The sequence below is a fragment of the Squalius cephalus genome (assembly GCF_949319135.1).
Source record: "Squalius cephalus genome assembly, chromosome: 9".
NCBI lineage: Eukaryota > Metazoa > Chordata > Actinopteri > Cypriniformes > Leuciscidae > Squalius > Squalius cephalus.
The window spans coordinates 32,928,144-32,949,623 of NC_137130.1; the positions used below are offsets into that span (position 1 = coordinate 32,928,144).

The 21,480-nt window shown below is 38.9% G+C and overlaps 1 protein-coding gene across 4 annotated transcripts in view; it reads right to left on the reverse strand.

Moving 5' to 3' along the window:
- The window catches only part of galnt13 (polypeptide N-acetylgalactosaminyltransferase 13), a 122,376-nt gene that overhangs the window by 2,013 nt on the left and 98,883 nt on the right, over nucleotides 1–21,480 (reverse strand). The gene's annotated exons all lie outside the window — the stretch shown is intronic.

The window sequence follows — 21,480 nt, forward strand, 5'->3', positions numbered from 1 at the left end:
ACAGGTAGGTGGAACACCTGCTAGGCATTGCTGCCTATTAATTAACAGTATTATATAATATAGCAATTAATTAACAGTAATATATTTTGTAATAAATTAAAGGTTAGCAAGTAAAAATATGACTTGGCAAAATATAATGTATATAATCAGTGCTGAAAGTCAGTGGGGCTCTTTTGGCCCAACTGTGAAAGTATAGATAACCTCGTATCCAGTCAGGAGCAGCCAGTGCTATAGCACTGTTTTATTTTTATTTTTTTTAAGCACTGTCTTTTCATTTTATTAAAATGAATGCATTTTAATGCTGCATCTACACCGACAGCAAGTGATGCAGTTTGACAGGAAACATGCAAGCGTCATTTGAATTATCTTGCACGGCTTTTTGGCCAAATACACACTTATTTGTCAAAACAGGTGGGATAAAACGGGATGATTGTCAGTAAGTATATTTTATCCATGCAATTAGTCTAATATACCTGCTGCTGTCTGCATCATTGATGTTAATCGAACAATAAAAGAAAAAGAGAAACTCACTCACTGCTCTTGACTAATTGAGCATATTTATTTCATACTATAGCTGCGTTTGCATGGACCCTATTTATACATATGTAATAGTAGCACAGTCGGGATAAACAAAAGTCACATGTAATCATTTTAATCTCAATGAATTGGCCAAAAACACTTTCTTATCTATTCGATAAGATATGTAAACACGTGATCTGATTGAAAACCGAAACTGGAAAGTTCTGCACATAGAAATGGCATAATGACAAATGACACAAAGAACGAGCTGTTGTTGTTGATTATAGTGTAATAAATGACTGTCCTGTCATTCTAAAATTCTCATTGCACTTATCGCTGCTGCAGGAGAATGTCGTCCCAGCAGTCCTTGCTTCAGACTCTCATCCACATGACTTGTTTGGGTCGTGGGAAGGGGTGTTTTTCTTTTTACTGCTTGCTAAGTATAAGCAGCACGGCACAAAGCTTCATGTGTTTTGGGCAATACAGGTGAAGCTGCATAACAAGATACTCACATAAATAACAATCACACAGTTGTTTCCTTTGCACTAGAGTTTAACATCCTTGTAGCCAAAGGAACAAAGGTTTATATCTATACCTTGGGATACGAAAACGTCGACCCAATGGAAGTGGTTCGAATTCTGGATAAAGCACATGAGAAGGGTCCAGAGTCATTTTCCTTGCCTGTTTAAAAATAATTTTGTTAAAAATAGACTGAAGATGGGGGTAAACCCCTAGGCTGACCACATTCATTTCCGTATGCACCAAATGGTTCAACTGAGATCTAGGAGTAACTGTCAAATTACCGAACCAGGCCGCAATATCATACAGTAAGATGGATTCAATACAGACATGATAAAACAGCAACATGAACCTCTGAGCAACTCCAACAAGTCTGAGCCTCCATAAAAAGTTTTTTTTTTTTTGCACCTTTTGGCACAGATTATCCACATGAACCTCCCATGAAAGTTTATCATCAATAAGCAAACCTAAGTATTTGTACGAAGCAACCTGTCTAATGGTCTCGTTGTTAATCATGATATATGAGTGGTTGCCTACTAACTTGGGATCAAAAAACATTTCCTCTGTTTTTCTTACGTTAATTACTTAGCAATCTCTGTAGTATAATGTTGAATGTCCTTAACGTTAAATACAGAAGACCAAGAGTGGCAGTATCATCTAAGAAATTTTACGACAATATTCCCAGGATGGTGACTCCTATATTCATTGGTGTACAGTGTAAATAAGAGTGGTGAACATACACACCCCTGGGGGACACCAATACTAATGGACCTACACTCAGAAACAACTTGCTGAGTCCTACCAGTAAGAAATGCATGGAACCATTTAATTCTATATGGATTAACAGCCATACTATTTGGTTTGGAGAGTATAAGGTGTGGCTGCACGGTATAAAAAGCAGAGATCAGATCAAGAAAGAACAACCTGGCATAAGCCTTAGGATCCTCTAGATGTTTTAAAACATGATGGACCACAGTAAGGATATCATCATTAGTGCTCCAATTTGATTTGATTATCAAACTGATAAGGATCAAGATTGTCCCTAACCTCTTCCTTAAGCTTCCTTAAGCTTCCACACCATAATCCTCTCCAAACACTTCATCACAATGAAGGTGACTGGACGATAGTCGTTATATTCTTGAGGACTAGGTGTTTTTGGAACTGGTAATATATATATATATTTTTTTTTTTTTCAAATATCTGAAATAATATGTAAATCAATAGACCTCTGAAAAAATGTCCACTCATGCAAGGGATAATTCCTTTGCAAAGGTTTTCAAAATAAAAGCAGAAAGTCCATCCGGCCCAGATACCTTGTTAATGTCAAGAGCTTTAAAAACCTTAACCCTTTTAAAACCGGCTGTGTCGTCGCCGACACATACCATCAAGCTGTTTTCATGTTACCGTAACTCTTCAACCGTTTGCACTATCAAAACCATTCAAATTGCCCCTGACAGTAGAAAATATGCACTTTTCTATTATGGTAATTTCATGCTTTTCATCAGCAAATGACAGCAGCTTTCTGACAAAGCGGGAAGGAAGGATTTGAACAGAGAGATACAGAGTGCAGCAGTTTAGTGTTTTGGATTGCATAAAATAATAAAAGAAACAAACAAATACATGACAAATGAAGGAGTAGACAGCAGAAGAGGCGATTGGGATGGTCTTTGATGAAACTTGGAAGGCGGCTGAGCATTACTCTTTCACGCATTCTTAGCATGTGGTGTTTTTTTCAAAATAAAAATCAGTAAATGTATTCCCATTTTTTAAAATTGTTGTCTATTTAAATTCTATTTACAAACTCACCACACACAGTAATGGCCAATAATTTATTGAAAGCCATTTTTTTCTGAAAAAGATGACACCTTGCACTTGAAGTAGCACATTGTTTTAGAATTGTACAGTCAAAAAAACAAAATATATGAAAAACACCTATTTTAGCTTCAGGTTCTAAATGGTTAACAACATCAGTCAAACTCATTTGTGGTTTAGATACAGAATCGTCAATCATAATAGCTCCCAGTACCTCACTACAGTCATAAGAATTGACATCAAACCTCCTCATTTAAATGTCTCCTCATTTAAATCATGCATACTTATCCTTTTAGGTATCATATTATTTATACAACTTACCTTAGATGACAACTTTTTATGGATTTTTACTCAGATAGTGACATATAAATGCACATATTAGCTATCACTTTATTTACAGAAAAACTACATGCAACCATCTTGTATGCCTGAGAAGGGAACGAAACGCTGTGTCAGATTGTTGCTATTGGAACGCCTCTGTGTGAGCCGGTGTCTGAAGTACGTGTGCCAACACGACAATGAAATTGGCCTTTTAAGTAGTCAGGTGATGACTGGTAAGCAAGTCAGCAAGACCATAAATAGATGCACGAACATACGTCATCCGACTTTAATTGTCTGAAAGAAGATACCCAGGTGTTCATGCAGTATGGCAAAGCAATGCTTCTCAGAAAACCAGGGTTACGTACATACCCCAAAAAGTTCGCCTTTCAAAGGAACTCGACGTTGCGTTAGATTGACGCTATGGGAATGTCAATATGCACGCTGCCATACTGCAAAATGCCTGGTGTTACGTCCTTAGGGATGTTTAGAGTGTGTTTTGTGTGTGTTTCTCTTTTCGGTTCCTTCTGTCTTTCTCTTACTTTCACTTTAACAGGCGATATGCTGATTGGCTGTTTTGCCTGTCAATCATCCGTGACGAGTGGATTGGCTGTGCCCTGTGAGGGCGTGATCCTCCAATCATCCCGATGCTCAACAACTGGGGAAGCGCTACTTAACCCTTTAGGCGCCAGAGGTTTTTTCCTAAAACGTTCGATTTTGACATCTTAATTTCAAAAGGCTATATCTTAAAAGTGATAAAAGATAGAGACTTTCTGTAAATTAGAGAAATATTAAGGATGACCCAAAGTTTATTTAGGGATTACATTTTCCCATCTAATTTGCATATTATGACGTCATATGGTGGTGGCCAACTTGTATTATAGAATTTTTATGGTTTTTGTTGATGTTTATTTGGTTGTTGTTTTTTTTTTAGCTGACAAAGACGCACACATCACAAGGACATGAACACACAAAAAAGAACACATATTGTACACTACTAAATGGTAAGGGAAATAGATAGTAAATCAACAGTGTAATAAATGGCAGACAAAAACAATTGTTGCAGGGCTTTTGCTGTAGAGATAATGACTCCCTATTCATCCAGGTGACATTTCTTGTAGTGTTTCATGGTGTGGTCTTGCGATAGACTATGCATAATAGCCCCTCTGCCCCGTGTCACATCGCCTCTTCTCCTGCTACGAGCAGCAGCGCGGGCGCGGCCAGATCTGCCTCGCGCGCGCGCCGAGTGTGCACAGCTCGGACTACTGTCATTGTCATTGCGACTCCCCACCCTGCCTTCACGTTGCCCCCTAACTGTCCTATGAATACTTCGACCTCGTCTAACATACCCAGTGGCATTAGACAAAGTCTCCACCACAATACTGTCGCCGCGATTGCGGAGAGGCATGCGGTCACCATGGCTAGCGCGGTAAAAATCTCCCGCGGCCGCCTCGTTCCCCACAACACTAACACGCCTGCTAACTTCGCGATGAACACTCCGACCCCGGGAAACATTGTTCCCACCACTGACATTGGGAAAAGGACCATCTAACGTTATATTGGGCAAAGGATTCACCGTTTGTGCTTGGTGTAGGGCTATACTTTCACTTTCAGAATCACCGTCATTTTCTGAAGGCAGATAACGTTATTCCCCTTCAGAATCAGGGTCCGCGAATAGAAGACACAACACTTCATTGCGGGTAAGCTTTATTGATGCCATTAGATAATAATAATAATAATAATCTAATGCAAATACTCGCTGACGTTGACAATATTGCTCTGATAAAATGGCTCACTCGCACACTAGCTCCGCTTTTGTTCGCACTGATTCAATGCGCTCTAGCTCGAAGATTTTGTATAGAAGCATGACTTTTTTTTGAGTCGGGGATGAAGTATGACATGTCTGCCAACTAGTGGAGGGGAGGTTGAACGAAATTTGACACCCTATTTAACAAAATTGGCCGTTTTATTCAGTGCCGCATCTTGTCGAGTAAACTCGACCGTGGCGCCCAGAGGGTTAACCCCCTGGGGTCGGCTATCGCGCCGGCGCGATAGGCTCGTTTTTTTCCGTATGAGTGCAAAAAAATATATATATTTTTTTTTTAATTTTTATCTTATATGCTTGTGTTATACATCAATCGATCCTGTTTAGTGTGTATTTTTTTTGTGTATGCTCATAATAAAAACAAAGTGTTGTGCTTTTCGCCAAATAAAGAAAAATAAACATGATGCGAGTTCTGCCTACTCTCCATCAGTGAAGTCAATTCTGAAACGCGTCCGAAAATGAACTGTAACTCAGCGAATACTCAGTCAAACAGGCATACAGACACACAGGCATGAAGCTTGAATTCTCTTCTTTTCAATGAAGTAATTTTTATAAAAAACAAATATTCACAGTTTATATAATATGTATGTAAAGAGAGAGATGTCAGTCGTTCTCATCTCAGTTAATTAAGTTTTAATGTGACTCCACCTACGGAGACCGCGCTATTCAAACGCAAATGTGAGGCGATCCATACAAACCTGTGAAACGCCCACATCAGCTGGATAAGGCCGGTGAAACACTGGATGCGTGGCGTAAGCGTCTCAGCTGCGTGGCGTGTCCGTTTTTATTTCGGCTCCCATGTTAACAGTTTAGAGTTTGCACACTGCCTGTGTGAGACGCGCGTCTCAGGCGCGGCACGAGCCGCGTGGAAAACGCGTGCATTCTAGAAATAGAACCAACGCCTATTTTTCACGCGACACGCAAGCGTCTTGGAAGCGTTTCCATGCAAAATTGAATAGGAAAATCTGTTTATTTGTCATTTTGACACGAATACATATTAATAAATGTCCTTTTGATGTTTAAAAGTGTCTAGGTTTTGACATAAATGCAAATATAAATGTAATTTTACAAAATATGATCGATTTTCAAATACTGGTGTATTGAAAGAACAGCTTTTAGCAAACTCTATTGCTATACTGAGATAGGGAATATATACTGTATGTGTTTTGTCAAAAATAAAGTCATCAACTAACTAATGAATCCTTTACTTTGAAATACGTATGATAACATGTATACTTTAGTTTTGAAAGACGTTGACTAGTTTTGAAAAGATTATAAAGTATGTATGTGCATGCATATATATATATGTGTGTGTGTGTATATATGAAGAGTTCAGATGCAAAAGCCTCTAAATGCCATCTGAAATTTTCTCCTAGAATGATCATTTTTATGAAGCTTGTATATTTAAGTTAGCTATAGGTGACACACCTGAATGAATGGCTCATTAAGTATGCAGGGACGTAGTCTCACCAGGTGTGAACTACTAAATATGCATGATGCTGTTGGAGCGTTTACGCCCCATCCGCATATTGGCTTTCCAAACTAAAAATGTTTCACAAAACTAAAATCAATGTATCGTTTTATGTGAATGATTAGGCAGGATGATTTTCATATCATTTTGAAGAAAAAACACTAGGCGATGACATCCATTAGTCAAAAGTCTTATTGCCACATATTTAGTATGTGTTTTGTGGCCTTATTTCAGAAACTTTAATTTTTAGTTTTTTCGATAACCATGCATAAACATTATTCTCTCAAAAATGAAAACATGTACATACATGTGGCTCACATATTATGGAAGTCCTGTTTGTGCTATATAGAGTTAATTTACACCTTTGCCATTAATATGTTTATAAGCAACTGAAAAAAGCACAAATGTCAGGGCATGTCAGAACTTCTCAAGGGCCCCAAAAACACCCCAGACCCCAGAGGGTTAAGGGACATGCTACTGCCAGAGCGAGAGAGAGACTTTTTGTATCGATGGAGATTGGAGGAGAGGGGTTAGGTAAGCATGTCACATGACATACATGGCGCACATTTAGCTTGATTTTGTCTATGCACACTAGGTTAGGGATTTGTGCCACTCTCTGCATTTTTGTTTAGATAGTTAGAGTAACTACTATTAGTTACTCTACTATTATTAACTAAGTTACGATGTCGTGGACGTTGAAGACTTTTTCTTTGATCTTTTCTTTTTATCTTAGGTGTAGATTGAAATGGTTTAGTAAGTTCCTTTTTGATTGTTATTTTCTTTTGTTTGGCACAATCCAGTTTTCCCCTTTGTTCTCCCCAGTTCCTAAAATTTGACGGTGTGTTTAGTTTTCTTTTGTTTCTTGGTTGGTTTATTTATCTTTGTGTAAATATTGATTTTCTTTATTCATATGTAAAATAGTTATCACTTTACATTTATTAAATTAAGTTCATTCGACTTTTCGTCTTGTGTCTCTCGTTATTCTCAACCCATTCAGTGATTATTGGTGACAGGGGTCCAAACTGGTTTAATGTTCCCCTTCTCAATCCCTAGATTGTTAAGAGCCAAAGAAGGTTCGTAACACCTGGTCATAAAAATATTGTGAAATATGCACAAGTCTATAACCAGGCCAGGAAGGAAAGGATAGTTGAGAAGGACCTTCCCTTTCTCCTTCACTAGCAAGGCCGCCACTGCAACTGCATCTGCCAACAACTTGAATAGAAGAGGGCAGGTTGCTACCATCCTCAAACTAAGCATATATTGCAACACCTCTAATTTCACTGCTATTCCCACTCTCACTTTCGGCTCACAATGCTGAATGGGGTAACAGAAAAAGTTAAACTCAGTCAACTAGGGACACTGCAACTACAGTTGCATCCACCAACAACTTCCAATGGAAGTGGACAGGTTACTGTGCTGCTATATTAGGCGTACCCCATCTCGCAGACTCTAAAAGCAACCCAACCTTGGGGAGTAAATATAAACATGGAATCCCATGTACAGGACAGAGCAATGGCCTTCAGCTCTATCAACTGCCTGCTCAACCCTTAGTCCTCCTAAGAGGAAAAGTAAGAGCACTTCAGAGGATCTCACCCGGAAGGGCTGCCGATGAAGAATGGCTGACCTCTTTCTGACTTCTGACCATTGTCAACTCAACACTCTTCTGCTCAACTCATCCCCTTTCCTAGCAGACCATCAGGTAAGCATGCTAACATCTACACACTCAACTCCAAGCTAGCCCAGCCAGAGCGGACAAAAGGGACAGTACACAACAACACTCATCCACTGGCTCCAGCCATGGACAAATAGTGGAAGGTTCTGAGGTGGTTGTCACATTCAGTGTTAGATGGGTAATCAGCAGGATGCACTAGGCATCTACAGTCTAGGCAACTACAATCACCATCCTATCTCTACACTGGTACTCCAAGATAGCTTGAAGGGACAGAGGTTAGGATGCCCGAACATATACAACCACCAACACCGCCCAACATCGACACTGTCTTTAGGGAAGTAAGCCAACATCAATTGTATAAGCTTCTACCCCCAAAAGAAGACTGGAGGGGCATCTGAGAAAAGGAGCCGCCAACATGGTCACCCTGATTGGCTAAAGGATTCTTTATATGGAGAGTTCTAGCAAGGTGGCATGCTGACACCACAGATAGACCCCAGCAAATTCAGGCTCAGCAAACTGTACATAATAAGCTATGACCACTTCTGACTTCATCGCCATACCGGTTACATAAAATAATGTTGTACATACTCTCACCTTTAGCTAAAATGCTGAAAGAGGAGGCAATATAGGAGTTAAATGACTAGCAGAGTCAGCCAGGGAGGCTGCAGCTACAGCAGTCGCCGACAACTCTCAATTGAAAGAGGTCAGGCTACTGCACAGCTAACGTCTATAGCAGGGGTGTCAAACTCAGTTCCTGGAGGGCCACTGTCCTGCAGAGTTTAGCTCCAACCAGCTCCAAAAACACCTGGCTGGAAGTTTCTAGTAATCCTGAAGACCTTGATTAGCTGGATCAGGTGTGTTTAACCCCCTGAGGTCGGCTATCGCGCCGGCGCGATAGGCTCGTTTTTTTTCGTATGAGTGCAAAAAAAAAATAAAAAAAAAATATTACTTTTTATCTTATATGCTTGTGTTATACATCAATCGATCCTGTTTAGTGTGTATTTTTTTTGTGTATGCTCATAATAAAATCAAAGTGTTGTGCTTTTCGCCAAATAAAGAAAAATAAACATGATGCGAGTTCTGCCTACTCTCCGTCAGTGAAGTCAATTCTGAAACGCGTCCGAAAATGAACTGTAACTCAGCGAATACTCAGTCAAACAGGCATACAGTCACACAGGCATGAAGCTTGAATTATCTTCTTTCAAATGAAGTAATTTTTATAAAAAACAAATATTCACAGTTTATATAATATGTATGTAAAGAGAGAGATGTCAGTCGTTCTCATCTCAGCTAATTAAGTTTTAATGTGACTCCGCCTACGGAGACCGCGCTATTCAAATGCAAATGTGAGGCGATCCATACAAACCTGTGAAACGCCCACATCCGCTGGATAAGGCCGGTGAAACACTGGATGCGTGGCGTAAGCGTCTCAGCTGCGTGGCGTGTCCGTTTTTATTTCGGCTCCCATCCATGTTAACAGTTTAGAGTTTGCATACTGCCTGTGTGAGACGCGCGTCTCAGGCGCGGCACGAGCCGCGTGGAAAACGCGTGCATTCTAGAAATAGAACCGACGCCTATTTTTCACGCGACACGCAAGCGTCTTGGAAGCGTTTCCATGCAAAATTGAATAGGAAAATCTGTTTATTTGTCATTTTGACACGAATACATATTAATAAATGTCCTTTTGATGTTTAAAAGTGTCTAGGTTTTGACATAAATGCAAATATAAATGTAATTTTACAAAATATGATCGATTTTCAAATACTGCTGTATTGAATGAACAGCTTTTAGCAAACTCTATTGCTATACTGAGATGAGGAATATATACTGTATGTGTTTTGTCAAAAATAAAGTCATCAACTAACTAATGAATCCTTTACTTTGAAATACGTATGATAAAATGTATACTTTAGTTTTGAAAGACGTTGACTAGTTTTGAAAAGATTATAAAGTATGTATGTGCATGCATATATATATGTGTGTGTGTATATATGAAGAGTTCAGATGCAAAAGCCTCTAAATCTGAAATTTTCTCCTAGAATGATCATTTTTATGAAGCTTGTATATTTAAGTTAGCTATAGGTGACACGTCACCTGAATGAATGGCTCATTAAGTATGCAGGGACGTAGTCTCACCAGGTGTGAACTACTACATATGCATGATGCTGTTGGAGCGTTTACGCCCCATCCGCATATTGGCTTTCCAAACTAAAAGTGTTTCACAAAACTAAAATCAATGTATCGTTTTTTTGTGGATGATTAGGCAGGATGATTTTCATATCATTTTGAAGAAAAAACACTAGGCGATGAAATCCATTAGTCAAAAGTCTTATTGCCACATATTTAGTATGTGTTTTGTGGCCTTATTTCAGAAACTTTAGTTTTTAGTTTTTTCAATAACCACGCATAAACATTATTCTCTCAAAAATGCAGACATGTACATTCTTGTTGCTCACATATTATGGTAGCCCTGTTTGTGCTAAATAGTGTGTAATTTTTTTTTTGCCATTAATATGTTTATAAGCAACTGAAAAAAGCACAAATGTCAGGGCATGTCAGAACATCTCAAGGACCCCAAAAACACCCCAGACCCCAGAGGGTTAATTAGGGTTGAAGCTAAACTCTGCAGGGTTGTGGCCCTCCAGGAACTGAGTATGACACCCCTGGTCTATAGGTTTCGGCTTTAGATAAATATGATTATCTCAACTCTGTTTCCACTCATACAGGGAGTGTACCACATGGAAGCATCTACATCTACACTCTCACCTCCAGCACAGTAATGGGTATTCCTTAGTCCACTTTGCTGGACTGAATCTGCCTCTTCCTCCTTCACTGAAGAATTGTGCAAGCTGTATCCAAGTCCACATTATCCCCTCCAGCTAAAGTGCTGAAAGGGGACATGAGATGAGTGGAATCTATGACGCCAGACATAGAATCAACTGACCAAAGTGTTGTACAAAAAACAGGGGAATATTATATCGGAGTAAACAACAAGAGAGTGTGAACTGTACTCTGTCTCTGTCTAACATTCCTCATCCCCTTGTAGACTCCTCAGAGATGCATGCTAATGAAACATGCATGACCACCACGCTAATGGAGAAGCACGAACAGACGTCATCCGACAGGAGGAGGAGGGAACCGGCGAACGATCAACAAATTTTAATCATAATATAAACAAAACGTAAAATTTCAGGCCTGGTCTCTCTCGTCCTATCGTCACTCCTTTTATCCTCCCAGAGCATGCTCTAAATGTGTAGGGCACAAATGTCAAAGCCATCCCACAGAATTATCTGATTACATTATTTAAATATTGTATATATAAAAACTAGTGGTGGGCCGTTATCGGCGTTAACGCGCTGCGTTAACGCGAGACTCTTATCGCGCGATAAAAAAAATATCGCCGTTAATCTATTCTCCAAATTGGGTTGGGAGCTGGCTCAAGCTACACAAGCTATGATGACGCAATCTACCCGCGGCCGCGAGGAACACCCGGCTGGAACGCATCATATTCGTCGTCATCTTAAGTAAACACGGCTGAAAGTGAAAGCTGGTGTAAAAGATCGGTGGAACATCCATTATTTGGACTTGGTTCGGATTTAAGCCGTCCGACGTAGACTGTGTGGTGTAACAGTTCGGTAAGTTAACACACGACTAATCCGTTCTACCACCTCAAATTCAAAACGAAACATATCACTGAATACCAGCGCGCGCGTATTATTCCCAATATATCTTAGTGAGTGGTGTAGCACATAATCTCTTTTTATTAAAAGCGCCCGATTTTAAGAATCGTTGTTGTTTCTTTTTAACTGAAAAGACATCGGTTAGACAATATTCTAATTTTAAATTTGGGGTTTCATAAGCTCCAAGCCATAATAAACATTAGACCTACTTAAGTCTCTGCAGCTAGTGTACTTAAATTTTATTTATCTGCAAAATTATGTTGTATACTTACAGTTTTGCACAATATATGTTCTCAAAACTACATACACCCTTTCAAAAAAACAAAAACATTTAGCAGTTGTTTAGCAGGGTCTGTGTAACCTGTTCTGAAATGGTTTTATTATAATATCGTTATCGCAAGAGGCTGCAATGTATATCACAATATGGATTTTAGGCCATATCGCCCATCCCTAATTGATAGCCTATAGTAGTTGATAATAACATAGGCCTACCTAATGTTGCCTACGGACGGTAACAGTACAGTAGTAACCTTTTACAGTCTATGAGTAGAACAGCTTTCTCAAGCAGTTTGTGATGCATTTTGGAAACAGGAGATGAGCCCCTGGTCTAATGCGCCACCTGGCTTGAGAAACCCGTTCTCAAAGACTTACTTTTATAGTCATTATTTGGGTAGCACACATATTCTGAATGCCTTCGGCAGAATTCAAATGAGCCATTTTAATCTAGATTAATCTAGATTAATTTCAAAATTAATCTAGATTAATCTAGATTAAAAAAATTAATCTATGCCCACCTCTAATAAAAACATTAAAAAATTGCAAAGTATTCAAATTTACATTAATGTCTGGTCACACTGTTAAATTATCATTTTAAAATGATGAAAAAAAAAAAAAAAATTCTAAATTGTATTTATCTAAAGCCCCTTTCACACAGAGATTCCGGAAAATACACGGATAAAGTGACCCGGGATTTGACCTGGGTTCGTTTGATTTTGGTTCATTCACACTGCCAGTGATTTTCCGGAATCAGAGAGCGCGTTCACACACAACCCGTGTATGTCCCGGAAAGACACGTGACATCGATGTGACTTGTAATGTCTCAGCAGCGTCTTCAGTTTGCTTATGAGCTGCGATTTCTCTCTCGAGAAACCATGCTTGTGCATTTATTTCTCTGATTCGATCATAAACTTGCGCATTACGTACCGCTTCACAGCTGGCGAACGATCCCGCGCTTCAGCGTCATCACTGCTACACGGCATTATTACGGCTTTTGTTCACACAGCGCGCGTTCCGGGACTGAACACGGCAATGTTACTAGGTCCCCAACCCGGCATCGATGCCGGCATCAATCCCGGGTCGTGTTTGCGTTCACACAGAAGGCGTTCCGGCAATTTGCCGGCAATTTCCCGGGTTCAATGCGCTGTGTGAAAGGGGCTTAATATTTGCCTTGGGGGATGGGAATGGGGATGGGAATGGGGATGGGGGTGGGGGGAGGGGTAAGTTATCAGTTACATGGGCAGATTTAGTTAAAACCAAACCCATTTTTACACCGTTAACTCTTCCGAGTCGCCGATCACGCCGGCGTGATCAAATCACATGACCAGTTTAAGACGTCGAAGCATAAAAACAAAGTCACGTTGAGCGCTGCTGTCCACTTCTGTCGAAAGTGCTGGCTTGAAACTCTATTTTACTTTTTGTTTTGTGTTGATAGACCAAGTAAAAACGGAGATATGATAATTTAAACTTTATATAAAAAAATATTGAAAATATTGACGCGTTCGTAAAGGAACGCAAGATGGGATGCGACAGGCGTTGCATTTATTCTCATAACTTCGTCGGTTTTTGTCATAAAACAAAACGGAGAAAAATGTGTAAATCTGCTGACTCTGCTCTTCATGCTGCACATTTTAGGGAGTGGAGGAGGAGCCAACTGAGCAAAGAAGTGAAATTGAAAGGGAGTCGGGAGATTGACGGAGTAGACAGAGAGACATATATATAGAAAGAGAGAGAGAGAGATATTATTGCTAGTTTTTGGAAAAGTTTGAATCGATTTTGAGAGTAGTTTAGGAGTAGTGTAGATAGTTTAGGTAGTTTAGGTAGTTTTTTGTGGAAGGAAAATGAAGCGAATGTCTTTGGTCTCATTGTTGACAGAAACTGTTTTGAGGAGTGGCACAGATAAAAAAAAAAAACTCCCCTGATGGTCTTTGGTGTTTTATGCCCCCAACGTCGCCTTCCAGGCAGCGAGGGGATGGGTAGGTTTAAGGTTGAGGGTAGGGTTAGCTGCCTCTAAGGAGCCATTGGGGGCATAAAACACCATCGAGCTCACCTGATATTCGTTGTAAATAGTTGTATAGTTTGATTTTGTGTTCATTTTACCTTTTGTATAGTATATTTGCACTTTTTAGGAACCCCTCTTACTCAAGGAAGGAAAGCCCTGTAATGTAGCTGTCTGTGTAATTGTACATGAAGTGTTTTGTAGAGTTTCTAAGCAAAAAAGAAAAGAAAAAAACGCCCATTGCCACACCTGCTTTTTGCTGTATATAGTTAGATTTTATCTCAATTTTACCTTTTTTATGTTGTATTTGCACTAATTGGGAACCCTCATACTCTGGGAATGCAAGGCCTTAAATATAGCTCTCTGTATAATTGTGTGCATAAACTTTTAAAAAGTGGCAAAGCTAAAAAGAGAAAAAAAAGCCTATGGCTACACTCGCTTTTTTTTTTTGTAAATCATATTTTTTTTTTGTATATAGCTTGATTATATCTGAATTTTACCTGTATATGTTGACATTTACAACTTGTGTTTACATTTTAAACCTTTTAAAATGCTTCATTGAGCATGTTTGTGTTTTTTGTAGTAAAAAAACTATAATTTTTCTATTCGGATTTTGTGTTTTTTGTGTGATTTTGGGTCCAGTATGTTGATACAGTACATAAAAGTGAAAAAATAATTGTCTGTTCATATAGGTGATGTTGTGCTGAAAAAAACAATACCAAACATTGGTAAACATTTGTTTATGTCGCAAAATAAAAAAAATAAAAAGTACTCAAAAACGGCCAAAATAGCCCAAGACTCCGAAGAGTTAAGTTATACGAGTCTTCAGAGTGGGCATTCAATACAGTCTCCAATGCCTCATGCCATCCAACAGAACTCCAGAAGCGGATAATGAAAGCTGCTGCTCTGCTGAGTCCAGACACCCTACCAAAAAGCCTGGAGCCTGTGGGTGATTACTCCTCAACAGCTCTGAATGAAGGTAATCAGTCACTGTCTCACACTAAGATAGGTGAGAATATGCACTGTTCTGCCTCTCCTCAACTGTAGACTGCTCAGACTCTGACACTATTTTACAGTTCATGCAGAAGACAGCAAGACAAATGAGTTGACTGTGTGCTGTCTCAGGTTTTGTATGAATCACTGAGCATTTTGAGTTCATCATGAACAGCAGATGGTTAATATCCAAACATAAGAAGCATGTGTTGTGTTTTAGAGCTCTCACAGCTCACAGATGCTTGCCTTGATTTTACTGTTTAACACAGGACACACATGAGTGAAGAGAGAGCTAATGATTTAAGAAATATCATTGAAGACTTGGAATACAGCTAGAACAAAAAGGTGTTGAAACAATTTTCACTCATAAATGACTAATACATTTCAAAAATAGTTACAAAGAACTAACCAAAGAACTAAGAAATGGCAAGTAACATTGAATCAAACATAAAACTTTGAAGTAAAAAGACTGAAATGGTATTTTCTTGTAAAAACACTCCAATAATCTATTAACTCTGAAAAAGCATTTTGTACATTGTATTGTTATGATACTTTATGGTGCTTTTTGGAGTTTGACAGTGTGTGGATTGGTTTACAAACGTTCTAAGGTGTGCAATTATTTTCAGGGAAACGCATGGCTAAAGTAGTTACTGCATTACAGTTCCATATCACTTCGCCAAATAATTTCAGCTATTCCAAACAGCAAAAGAATCAAAACCCACAATGGCACTGACCAAGCAAATAAATATAGTAAACAATGGGATAAAAATGACAAATTATTTACGTTTACATTACCTTTTATTATGTACAGAAAGCACATACTCTCTCTCCCACTCAAACGCACGCGTACACACACATATATACTGACACACTCACACAGAAATGTGTTGGCGCTTTGCGTTGTGGCCGAATTACCACCTCGGGTGTGTATTAGCCTACTTTTCTATGAATTCTTTGGTCATTCATCAATTATTCCTTACATATATACTGTGGGATATATATATATATATATATATATATATATATATATATATATATATATAAGGAACTTAAATAGACATGGTGATGAACTAAATTGTTAATGAATGTCCATGACAACTAATGACTGGCGGGAAACTAGAACAAAGGAAACAGCTAACTAGAGAAAGACAAACTCAGGGTACGTTTACACGACAACGATATGCTTACAACTGAAATTTTTTTCCTTGAGTTTTCCGCTTAGGCCGTGTGTCCACCAAAGCGGTTATTCACGCGGCTGGCATGTTTTTTTCAATTGTTTTCAATGGGAGCCCTCAACACAGAAACAAAATATGTGTGAAATGAGATACTAGTAACACTTTCGCGGATATTCCGTATCATAACAAGCAAAGTGTCTCAACTGAAAAAAATGCTGCGCTTGTGCGCTGCCACAACGCTCTCAAGCGCCCATAGCTAGGCGTTTTCAGCAGAGCGTCTAGCGTTTTCAGCTGGCTAAAAATGCTTTGGTGGACACACAGCCTTACAGATGAAACCATCGTCAAAACGATCCCCATTCACACGGATCCGCGAAAACAACTAAAATCCCTGTTTTCTGCTGCAAGGCCATTCGATGGCGATGAACTCTATAGACTGAACACATAATATGCATGTGCATGACGTCATTGTCTTCAGAGATGTTTTTGTTGTTTACAAGGAGACCGTTTTCAAAAACTTGCACTTTGAAACACATTTTTTAAAGTTTGCCTTTTCAGAAACCTAAAACGCCGTTGTCGTGTAAACGAACGGCCAAAACACATACAAAGTTTTATGTTTTTAGTTGAAAACTGTGTTGTGTAAACAGCCCCCATGTCCATAAAATTCAAACTAAACAGAGCATAACCGTGACAGAACGCCCCCTTCAGGAAGGCGCCGTAAAAAGGCTGAGGAGGTGGTGAAGGAGGAAGCTCTGGTGGAAGGAACCAGGGTGGCAATGACGGTGGGATTTGAAAAAATTTCCAATCATGCACTTTTTTTCTTTTTACCATTTTATAAGTGTATGTTGTAGCTGTTATCAGTGACAGAAATCTGCACACAGATCCAATCTACTGTTTTTTTTTTTTTTTTCACTGCTGCAGTGGCTTGCTAAGCATTCAAATTAAAAGACAAAAACAAAACCAAACAAATGTTCCACTTTTGTTATACATACACTAATGTAGATCTAAAAATCTGGTTAATTAAACTATATGAGATGGATTAGAACAACTGGTACTGACTTATTTGGACTTTCTATTGCTAATAGATACACAGACACACTGCTGTGAACATGTAAGTTATGCTGCTACAGCATAAATAGACACTGCACATAAATCATATAAAATATCTAGGTGGAGCTGAAGGATTTCAGAGAAACTCTGATAGCCTGTTGCAGGACCAGCTCACAGCAAACACTGAACCAGACTATTTAAATGTTGAGCAAGCAATCTCATTGGCTGCAGGATCAGCAGAGGCCAATCAGCCATGCAGACCTCTTAAGTTTCTTGTCTGAAACTAGATATTTATCATCTGACCAAGACAATCCCAGGGAGTTATAAATGTCACAAGTTCTTTTGAGTGTTTTTTTTTTTTTTGCTGCCATAAATCAACGTGGAAAAAAATGAATGGCAACTTATAAATTTAAAAAAAAAACATCTGATAAAAAAAAAAATATATATATATATATATATATATATATATATATATTAAAAAAAATAATCACACAGTGATTTACTATATCCAGATACTTCCAGTATTAATGCAATACTTTGCATGGATTAAAATAATGGTTTGGCATCATTTTTTGACCACATATAGCTACAAAAACTACCCCATGGGGGAAACAAGACAGGCAGCAAGCCTTTACAAGAACTGGACTTGGCAGGAAACATGAGAGTACCTTAGACAACATACCAGCACAGGACTGCAAACACAAGGAGAATAAATAGGGAAGCAAACAAAAGAGGGTAATGAGGGAAGGCAGGTGGGGAAAATTAACCAATAATAAGGTAACAAGATGGGCAGGGTTAGACAGTCGACAGGAGAGCACATAGCACAAGGAAACATACATGACAAGCCATGTGCTCATACTGAACATGACTAAAACACAAGCACATGGCCAGTAAAACAAATCACAAGCCATGTGCTAACACAAAACGAGACATGAACACGCAGCCAATGAGAACACTCATAAGCCAAGTGTTCACACAAAACATGACAACATGAAAGCACGCAGCCAGTGAAAAACACAAGCTGCATGCAACACAGCACAAGACAAAACATGACATGAAAGCACATGAAACAAGACACACAGACAAGACAAAACAGGAGTGTCTGGGCTCTGTCACAAAACCAAGAAATAGACTAGACAGAAGTGACAGAACCCTCACAATTAGACATTTTTGCACCAAACTTCAACCATGTTATTTTCAATGCAACCAGGCCTGAAATAATGTATCATTGGTTAGGGTTTAGGCTTGTAATGATACATAACCATTGCAAGACTCCATGCACATACTTAGGATTGAGTGAAACAGTTTAATAATCAACCCCTAAAAACACCACTTATTGACCACTATAATCTGACACATCTCCCTATATGATAGTCGCCCAATATCTATTGAGATACGGACCCAGAAAAATATAATAATAATACTGATAATAAACAATGAAAATTTCAGGCACAATTTACACTATTTACTGAGAATTAACCATATAGACTGTATAGTAACAAAAGGACAAATGTTTGGAAATGTGTTAATGCTGCATGTCTGAGAGCAACCTTTGTCACAGAGGGGTGGATAAATGGACGGAGGTGAGGGAAATAATAAGCAGTATTATAAGGAGCCATTACATTAGATTTATTTTTTTATTTTTTTTGCTACAATGGCACCCATAGCTTGTGTGGTTCTCAATGGCAGATAGTTTCAGTGTGTGGGGGGTTACAGAGATCTCTAGGTGAGATGCTTTTATCTGTGTGCATCTGAGCAGCGACGGACACAGACATCATCGCTGACTGACGGCATCAGCTGTGAGCTCAAAATGATGCTTCCGTCCTCACTGAAGTCAATAACACTCATTCAAATTGATGCCTATTTTACATATAACATAAAATATACAGCATTCCTCTATAACACGTGTCAAACTCAAGGCTCGTGGGCCTATTCCGGCCCGCCACTTTATTGTATAAGGCCCGCAAGAGCATATGATTGTCTTAAAACTAGGGATGCACCAAAATTTAGGCTGCCGAAAATGTTCTGCCGCAAATTGCATTTTAGGGTTTTAGGCCCCTCCGTGTTCGGCGATCTGGTTTCACTCTGGCTCAGCATGTTTTGTGACTTAGCAAGCTGCTCCGCTTCCGAAGATGCACAACTTCGAAGCGTGTTCCGCTGTGTGTGTGTGCGCGCTGTGCTCAATATTCCGCTGCAACCTCCGTGTGGGGGTGTTGCGTGCTCTGCTCAGTAGCTCATGCTCACTGGCAAAGTCCGCTAAAAAACTTGCCGACATGAAATTTCTCTAGGCTTGTTTCTGTTTGCAATAGCACTACTGTGCTGTAACATGGTGTGTATAGCCGTGCTGGGCAACACTGGTAAAATTCTATCTAATAAATTCTATCCTCTCCCTTCTATCTGCTCAAATGCTCTGGTAATAATAGCTTTGTAGGACTATACTTTATTTGGACAATTGGTCAAAAAATGAATCTGTTAAATCCGATTCTGCTGCATAGAACTGAATGAAGAATAATATAATGATATTTAATATTATTTTAATATAGGGACCAGTATCAACCTTTCCACCGTTTGTATCACTCCGCTTGTCTGTGTTTGCACGACTTAGCCAGTAGGTGGCGACAAGTGACTGTCTTTGTGAGTGAACAATTGAACTTTAATTGAACTGATTAGTGACAAAAACATTGATTAACTCAGGAAAGAAACAAGTTGCTGAAACCAATCTTTAATGCTAATATAAATTGCTCATTTGCCTCTGGATACAAAAAGAATGCCCTGGTGTTTGATTGAAATGTTACATCTATGCAAAATAATCCTTGAAAGATTTCTCATTTAAGGCCATTCCTGTTTGGCATATGTGATTGTGTATTGTCAACAATAAGCAGAAACATTCTGCATTTTCATTTTGTTGTGTGGATCATTCATTGCGACATTTAAACATTCTCATTTTTAAGAATCTGTTATCTGCTTGACAAATAATTTATGCTACTGCCCACTGACATGCTTTTAAAGCTATTGTTATCCTTTTTTTTTTTTTTTTGGCCTACAAACACCTTAAAATGCACATATGTAGGGCCGAGAAATAAAAATAAATACAAAACACTTCCATGCCGTTTTCAACAGCAGTGGCATCTTAAGAGATTTTTTTCAAAGCTCTAATAATTTTTTATTTTATTTTTTAAAGGGACAATATGTAGCTTTTTAGGTATTTTATTATCTAAAATCAATATTTTTATTCATAAATATGCCCTCAATGGTGTACAAATACCTATGCCAATGATCAGACTAATCCTCGTAAACGCAGAATTTATTATCTTTATATACATTGGACGGGTAAGTCCACGGAGGCTTGTAGTTCCGCCATCTTGAAAAACTATAATAGCAGAGAGGGACAAAAAGTACTAGGCCAACGCGTTTCCACAACGCGTTTCGTTCAGAGCCAGCGTCACGTGACTGAAGTCAACAGAAGCGGAGGAGCAGAGCAGAGAGAGGCGCTTGTCACTGCCGCGGCAAGTTTAAAAGGCTGCACTGTACGGTTATTTATACACCGTTCATTCATACATACATATGAGTCACAGGATAAGGAGTCCTCGTTGTCGTAAAAGTCCAAAATAGACCGTAAAAGGAAACGTGACCGGAGATTACAAAAACAAGGGTTAATGTCGGGATAGCTAATGCAGGAGAAAGCTTTCAAAAGAGATGCTGAAGTTGCCTGCTTTCTTCTCGTCAGGTAAGTCAATGTTACGGTCTTAATTACAAGCTTATTTTTCATTGCTTTGTTGTGAACTTTATTATATAGACAGTATAACATTTATAGTTCTATTTATCTATTCTATTCATAGTAAGTTAAACAGGCTCTTTGATGAATAGCAGCTATTGAGTAAAGTAACGTTAGAGATGTCACATTCACCGTCTGTCATCGTCCTGTCTGCACTACACTTCCCAGAGTTCCCAGTCATCATCACCTGCACCTGGTCTTCATCATCATCTCTGTCACCTGTGTTTAGTTATTAGTCATTGTTCTTCATCACCGTCACCTGTCTTCACTCGTTGTCATCTGTGTATTTAAGTTCCTGTCTTTCAGTCTTCTGTGTCGGTCAATGTTTAATGTTAGGTTCCTGTTCTGAGCACATGCTCCCTGTTTTTTGTGTATCTGTTATATTTGAGAATTAAAACC